Here is an 8,654-nt window from a genome sequence, read left to right as displayed (position 1 = left end):
CTATTTGTGTCAAGATTTTTTCGATTCGAAAAGCATTTGTTTCTGGTACTAATTTTTACCAACTTCAATCATGTATCCGATATGTCCCTGCTATCAATACTTGTTTTTTTTTTTTGTAAACCATCATACTTTGTACATGATATAATTTTTATATGTTCCCCTCTATGAATATCGCTTTCAATGTCAGACAACAACTATTTCCAATGTCCATTTGTTGTCAAAACTTCACAATTCTAATCCTTTTGACTATGTTTGCATATAATATGACAAATCCATATGGATAATAAACATGTGCGAGTCCATTGTTTACTTATGGAATTTTTAAGCATTATGTATACACATAACATGGTCAAATCTATATGCATAGTAAACTGTTGCATGGTTTATTTTTACTGTTAAACAACCAACAAGCGTCGATATTATTAAGCATTATGTATGTATACACATAACATGGTTATATTTGCTTAGATAGTCAGATATCTTGTCTATACAGACATATCCACAAGTTCTTATCCAAACAACAATTTTTTATCATGAGCCTTTTCTCATGAAAACATAAATATATTGGGCCTCTTTCTGAATGATATTTTTAAAAATTTAACAAGGGTTTGGGCCATCGTACCTCTGCCAAATCTCTTTGGACCGAGCCTGATCATGATTACATCCACGTGTTTTCTCTACATGTAATCTCCATACGGAGATATCCACATATCTTGCTCATACAAACACAACCACATTATTTTATCCATTTAAATTTACTCAAAGACGCAAGGCTTCAATTGGAATATTGTGATTCTCATTGTGCCTATCCATGTCTATATGGTAATATTCATCCATATCAACATATATACAAACATATCTTAACTGTGGATATTACAATCTAAAAAAGAGTAGTAGGCCACACATTTACTGCTTTCATGGATAAGATAAGAATTTAACACCAGCCACAAATCTAATTTGGATAGCTGCGAAGAAAAATAGTTAGTAAAAAGAAATTAATTTTTACTATTATTGGCAAAAGTAAAATTCCAAATAAAACAACATGTTTTCAATTCATATTATTTTCCAACACTTTTCGACCACTTTCATCTCCCCTTAAATACACCAAAAAGTCATCAATATATAATACCATTTGACGTCTTAAGCTTATAAGTTCTCTTCAAACAGTTTATACTCTCTCACAAAAAAAAAACTGCTCTCAAACCCAACCAATACACCTATCACCCCAAAAACAATATCTCATTCAAGATCTACGAATATGACTACTCCATGTAACATAACCTCCCTCCCTTCAGATATTTTGAACAAGATCCTTCTTAAAACAACTTTTTCTTCATACACAGATTTTTGTCAAGCAAGGATTTCTTCTAAAACTCTAAACGAATTTCTAATGAAGAAGGTTTCAACAAAGCTGTGGATTTAATCTCTCTGAAAACACCATGGGTTTGGGATAAACATGGGAGGATGGCTACTTTCTTTGGACGCTGTTTTGAATCGAGAAATCCAACATCATTATTCCTTAGAGGTGTGTCTGTCTTTTTCTACGAAGAAAATTTACAAGCAGAAATAGTTTTAATTAAGAAGACATCGGACACTAGATGCCGTGGATACACTTCAAATCAGAGGGAATGTCTGCATGATAATATTGTTAATTGCAAATATTAATTCCAAATACCATAAAAAAAGTAGTGCTCTTCGTAAATGTCTTCTTGTCATCAAAAGCAAACCCAAATAGCTCGCAAATATCACGAATAGTTATGGGGTAAGAGTATTCACCAATAGAAAACGAAACTTCAAACTAATAATCTTAGGTTTAATCCGAGCCACGAGAGTGCTATATCTGGGTTGCTTGAACTGGATCTTATGGACGTCACCATCGTAGGAGACGAAAGCAACCTACGAAAGATACGTAAGCCAAGATGGATTCTGATCTGCAATGCATGATCTTGTTATGGCATGAGAGCGAGAGTTAATTGCCATGAATGAGCGATTAGATAATTAGTGTGACGAGAGTTGGATAATCTTACAAATGTCTATCCTAGTTTTAGAGTCATGGAAAATCCTTGCCTAAATTCCTTGTGTTTTAGAACATGAACCCTAAAGATGAACCTTGAACCCAGCACCGTTTTTCATAAGTTTTCAACCGATTTTTACTTCCAGCTTTTTAATTCTCTGCTTAATTAGATTTAGTGACAAACCGAAACCCCTTTTTAATATATTAGGTCTACGATTGTTTTTAGCATCAGTTAGAAGTCCTCAACACACAAATCCATGTGGATTCGATCCCTAAGTACTACTCTGTTTGCTGTGCACTGGCAGCTTGTCTAGGGTAAAACTTGTGTTGCCCACTGCACCCACATCAAGTTTTTGGCGCCGTTGCCGGGTATCCGTCGCTGTTGACTCAATTTCTTAATCTTATTTCAATCCTAGACCTCAAGATTTTGAGTTCTGCTGGAGATTTTCTAACTTCTATTTTTATCTTTACTTTCTTTGCTCTCAGGTGCATGAAAACTAGGAGAAATCCTGACAGCATTGTACTGCCTTTAGACAATATTGACAAACACGAAAGAGTACTTAGAAAACTCAGACAAAGAACGCTCAAGATGGCCAATCCGAATGCCCATCGAGAAGATCTTTTAAACCGTGATCAAGAGGATCACATTGGAGACGATGACCGTGATTCTATTCATGGTGATGAATGCAAGTCATCTTTTTGAACTACTTCTACGCCAAGTCAAGATCGAACCAGCTGGGAAACAAGATACAAAGTTTCCAACAAGGCCCAGTGGAATCATTTGATAATCCTGGGAGCGATTTAAAGAGTATGAGAGAGACTGCCCTCATCATGGTTTTTCTGGAGCAAACCTACTAAGCACCTTCTACAGAGGACTTCAGCAGAAGTATCAACTTTCTATTGACACTGACAGCAATGGAGATTTCAGTACAAGAACTATACAACAAGGGAGAGCACTCATCGAAAATCTGGCTGTAGCTAACAGCAACAACAACCCTGAGTATGACAGATCAAAGAAGACTATCATTAGTCATGAACCAAGGGAGATTGCTGAGCTAAAAAGTCTGGTAAGTCAACTTTTTAAGTCTCAAAATAAGAATGTACATGCTTGTGATACTGCTGCAGGAAATGAAGAAGATGGAAGATATGAAGATGATGGCATATACCAAGAAGAAGAAATCAATTTCATGGGATCTCAAGCATACCAGAACCGATTCAGCCCAGCTTTCAACCACAACTTCAGGAATGCCAACTTCAACAATCTCTCATACAAGAGTCAAGGAGCCGAGAACTCCCAGAACCAACCTTATCCGCATCAGCAAAGGAGTTTTCCAAACAAGTTTCAAAATGGGAACTTTGGACGAGGAAACTTCCAGCAAAGACCACATTTTAATCCTCAACAAGCACAGATCAGCTCATTAGAAGCAACCCTTTCCCAGCTAAGAAACCAGGTAAAATCGCTTGAACAAACTATGATGCAGACAACTCAAGGCAATGAGAAGTCAATCAGGGAAATGGGAGTGATGATCGATTGTATGTAAAATGAATTGAATGGAAAGTTTGAATCTCTTGCAAGTCATGTCAAGAAGTTGGAACATCAGATAGGTTAGACTGCAGATTCAATGAAGAGACAACTAGGATTTTTACCAGAAAGAGTGGAAAATAATCCAAAGAAGTTCTGCAATGCTATGATAGCAGTTTTGGAAGAAGAACCTGTCGCAGACTCTAAGGAAAAGTCGACACCTGAATCTATCATGAAAGACTCTAAAACCGAGCATGAGAGAAGCCAAGTCATTCCGGTTAAGGTACCAAAAGGCTTGTCTGACCAAAGACTCAAAAAGTCTAAGGATCTAGGGCGTTTTTCTTTCACTTGTTCAATTTCTGGAATTGAAGTTTCAGATTGTTTATGTGATTCTTATACTAATGTGAATGTTATGTCAAAATCTATTGCTGAGAGACTTGGTATAGGAACATTTGTCCCATCTCCAGTAAAGATAATATTTGGTGATTCATCTCAAAAGAGGACAAAAGGAATGATCCAGGACTTGCCATTGGTCATTGGAAACAAAATTATTCCAGCCGATTTCCAAGTCCTAGAGATGGACAAAGACAAAGAAAAACCTTTGATATTTGGTCGCTCATTCTTAGAAACTGTAGGTGCTATTATTGACCATGCAAATCGCTGTTTAGTTTTCTTAAATGTGGACAGGAAAAAGTTCTATGAAACCACACCGGATCAAGCTCCAAACCGCAAGGATAAGAGCAAAGAGAAGATGTTGGATGACAAAAGGAACTAAAAGCACTTGCATCCAGCCAATTTGAAAAGATCAAGATAGTGGTGCTACCATACATCATCAAGGAGAAAGAGAAAAATCTTGAAGAAATTGTTGAGAAGACAAAACATGTTTTCAAAGATGCAAAAATCTTTAAGAAAGGAAAAGAGATTATGATTCAAGATGAAGGAGATTCAAAGTTCAAGATAAGGAGGATCCCAAGGACTCTTACTTCAAGAGATCCTACCTCTTTTTCTCAATCCTAATCCTACCAAGAGTCTAGCTAAAAGACTTTAAACAAAAGCGCTTGATGGGAGGCAACCCATTTGGTATGATTTTTTTTTTCTTTTAATTTCTTTTCTATTTGATATTTTTCTTTTTTTTTCATGCATTTCAGGCTTTCATAAAACCCAGAAAAACCAAAAACATTCAAAAAAACCAGAAAATACAAAAGGATAAGAGGAGGAAACATGAAAACGGGAGAAACTGGGAGTTCCCAGGAGCATTTGCTGCGACCGTGATCATCTCAGCCGCAGCCAAGCCCTCGTTTGCCGCGGTCCACACGCCTCACCCCCGGCTAAACGCTCCTCTGCTGCGGCTGCGCACACTTGACCCGCGACCGGGCTTGTTTTTGCTTCCAGACTTGTTTTCCTGATTTCCCGCGAACCAGAACTTCAAAATCCCGATTTATTCCGGGATTGAACCGGAAAGTTTCTGAAACATAGTTTAATTGCATGATTAAACATAGTTTAATCCCGACTTATTCCGAGATTTGAAATTTTTGAAAATCTGATAATTTAGACCTTGAGCAAATCAAAATTTGAAGATCTGTTTGATTCAACTCTGCAAATCTAGATTGTTTGGTTCTTGTTGATAGATACCCAGATTAGAATACATATGAGTGAGCATTAACATCATCTTGATTTAGAAATCCCATGTGTTGGACATCAATATATCGAACTTGACCAGGAATTCTCAGATTTTGCAATGTTTGATGCATCTACAGCTTGTTTGTCAGATGAATGTGTTTGTGATAGCTCTATAAACACCTAGTCATAAAAAATCGATACAAAAGCAACTTCATTTACTCTTTGTCTCGAGAATCTCGTTTTTCAGGTCATGGATATCTCTCAAGTTGACTGATTCAAACCAAGACGAGTTCTCATGTGAAAAAGCCCCATTCGCAGGAGACATATGACGCATTAAACGAGACACAGCTGAGTGATGATGAACCCTTCTCCACCTTCAAAGCCACGCAAAGGAGAATCTTTTCATGACAGATTGAGAGAGCTTCCACTCAAATATCTGTACCTCGGAAATCTAAGTCTTCCTCTAGAACGAAAGTGAAGTTTGTTAGTAAAGCAATTGACCCCGATATCAACTACTTGGAAAAGCTTGAGAAGCTGAAGATCAAGCCAACTCCAGCAATTGACTATTCAACTCTTGAGATGCTTTGATAGGCTTGGAATGAGATCACTCATGCAGCAGAGTTTTCCAACCTATGAGAACCACACCAAGGAGTTCCTTGCATCAGCAACTTTGTGTTACAAAAAGAGAGCTACTACTAGAGCTCTAGATGGCATATTTTCCTTCTCTATTGGAGGTCATCTCTATTCTCTTACCATTTTAAAGATGTGTGATGCTTTGAAGTTGCCTTATTGTGATGAGATTGCATTGGAGAAAGATCCAGATAAGGATCTTTGGAAATTGATGGGTTATGGAGTTTATGACAAAGGAAGGTCCAAGGCATCACTACTTTCTCACCCTGCTGTTCGCTATGTGCACAAGCTACTAGCACACACTGTGTTTTCTCGAGCCAACCAAGCGAATGTCCTCAAGCCAGAGTTAGTGACACTACAACTACCTTTCACAGATCACCCAAGGTTTCCTTGCTTTGCTTGCATTATTGCAAGGAACCTAGTGAAAGTTAAGCATGAGATGCTTATATCTGATTGTCAGGACTACTCACCAGCTTTTGGGAGCATCATAACTTCGCTTATGGTAGCAGCAGGAGTTGATTTTTCAGATGAGACACCTCTTATGGAGGATTGGTTTGATCTCTCTAAGTTGTTTAGAGACAGGACTATCACCAGGGCCAAGATGGACCCAATCGGATTCACTTATAAGTTCTGCATTAGTACCACCGAGTACAGGGTCCTTCTACCTTTGGATTCAATGCCCCGTCTCCGAGATGGAGCAGACCCAGGATGGAAACCAGAGACTAGCGACTTCCTACCAACTTTGCCACTCTTACCTCTGACTATGAAGCAATTTCTGGCTGCAAAAGCCAAGAGAGAGGTAGCTGCAAACAGCAGGAGACTTTAGCCTGCACCATCTTCATCCCGAGAAAGTTCTTCTCAGATTAGAGCATCCACTAGGAGTGATGCAGACTTTGCAGCTTTGAAGAAGAAGCTTGACCAGCAAGAGAAGATCAACAGGCGCATGAAGAAGTTACTGAAGAAGAACCACATGTTTGATGGTGACTCCTCTGCCACAAAGACAGATGACAGCCATGAGACATAGGCGCCTATCCATCACCACATCATACCCACGGTTCTATCACCATTTTTCTTTTCTTTTATTTTAGACTCTTTTGCTTTTATTCACCATCTTCTCACCAACTTTTTCACAATGGGGACAATGTGATTTAAGTCTGGGGAGGATGTTTATCCGTACTAATCTATCTTTCTTTGTTTCTTATTTTTTTTGCAACTTTTAAAATTTTCTATGTTTATTAAAAGACCTTGAGTATTTTTCAGGAATGTTTGACACAAAACTATGATGAGTAAGACCCATGTGCTTCTAGACTTTACATGCTAGTTCTTTTTGTGGTTAGTACTAGACTAGATGGTAGCTAGATTACTTGCACTACGAACTCCCACCAGAGGATTTATATTAATGAAAATCTTTTATGCCATGATATACTAGCTCATTTCACTTGAACATAATCTTGACATCTAATTCTCTCACTTTTATGGATCACTTTCAATATCTTATGCAGGTGTTTTCACTCAGTTTAAAGGTTTTATAAGTGTTTTTCATGTTTTGGTGTTTTAAAAGGCTTTTCAGGAAACTTGGAGCTTTGGAGTGCATTTTGGAACAAAAGTACATTTTTGAATAAATTCAGACCGTTAGATTAGGTCTAGGATTGTTTTTAGCATCAGTTAGAAGTCCTCAACACACAAATCCCTGTGGATTCGATCTCAAAGTAGTACTGCGTTTGCTGTGCACTTGCAGCTTATCTAGGGTAAAACTTGTGTTTTCCACTGCACCCACATCACTGTTAAACAACCAACAAGCGTTGACATTAGTAAGCATTATGTATAATGTATACACATAACATGGTTATATTTGCTTTGACAATCAGATATCTTGTCTATACAGACATATCCACAAATCCTTATCCAAATAACAATTTTTCATCATGAGTCATTTCTCATGAAAAAAATAAATATATTGGGCCCTTTTCAGAATGATATTTTTAAAATTTGACAAGGACCATTGGGTCGTCGCACCTCTTCTTACTTTCTTTGGCCAAGCCTGATCATGATTACATCCACGTGTTTTTTCCACCTGTAATCTCCATACAGATATATCCACATATTTTGCTCATACAGACACAACCACATGATTTTATCCATTTAAATTTACTCAAAGAAGCAAGGCTTCAATTGGAATATTGTGATTTTACTTTTGCCTATCCATGTTTATATGGTAATATTCATCCATCAACATATATACAACCAGATAAAGAAAGACTTGCAAAACCAATCATAACCGTGGATATTACGATTTAGAAAAGGGTATTAAACCACACATTTACTGCTTCGTGGATAAGATAAGAATTTAACACCACATACAAATCTAATTTTGATAGCTGTGAAAAAATAGGGATAAAAAGAAATTAATATTTACTTTTATTGGTAAAAGTAAAATTCTAAATAAAACAACAAGGTTTCAATTCATATGATTTTCCAACACTTTTCGACCACTTCCATCTCCCTTTAAATACACCAAAGGCCATCAATATATGATTTCATTTGGCATCTTCAGCTAATAAGTTCTCTTCAAATGATTTATACTCTCTCACAAAAGAACTGCTCTTAAACAAAATACACCCATCACCCCAAAAATAATATCTCATTCAAGATCTACGGATATGGCCACTCCATGTAACATAACTTCCCTCCCTTCAGATCTTTTGAACGAGATCCTTCTCAAAACGGCTTCTTCTTCGTACGCAGATCTCTGTCGAGCAAGAATTTTCTTCCAAAACTCTGAACGACATTCCTAATGAAGAGGGTTTCAACAAATTCGTGGATTTAATTTCTCTGAAAACACCATGGGTTTGGGATCAACATGGAAGG

The 8,654-nt window shown here is 37.3% G+C and overlaps 1 non-coding gene across 1 annotated transcript; it reads right to left on the bottom strand.

Moving 5' to 3' along the window:
* Nucleotides 1–2,747: 2,747 nt before the first annotated feature.
* Nucleotides 2,748–2,852, bottom strand: LOC112083277. The gene has a single exon (XR_002897565.1). It is a non-coding gene; the product is annotated as a small nucleolar RNA R71 (small nucleolar RNA).
* Between the last annotated feature and the right edge of the window lie 5,802 nt (nt 2,853–8,654).

The sequence above is a fragment of the Eutrema salsugineum genome, unplaced genomic scaffold, assembly GCF_000478725.1.
Source record: "Eutrema salsugineum unplaced genomic scaffold, Eutsalg1_0 scaffold_7, whole genome shotgun sequence".
In the NCBI taxonomy this organism is placed as follows: Eukaryota; Viridiplantae; Streptophyta; class Magnoliopsida; order Brassicales; family Brassicaceae; genus Eutrema; species Eutrema salsugineum.
This window is presented reverse-complemented; position numbering and strand designations above follow the sequence as displayed.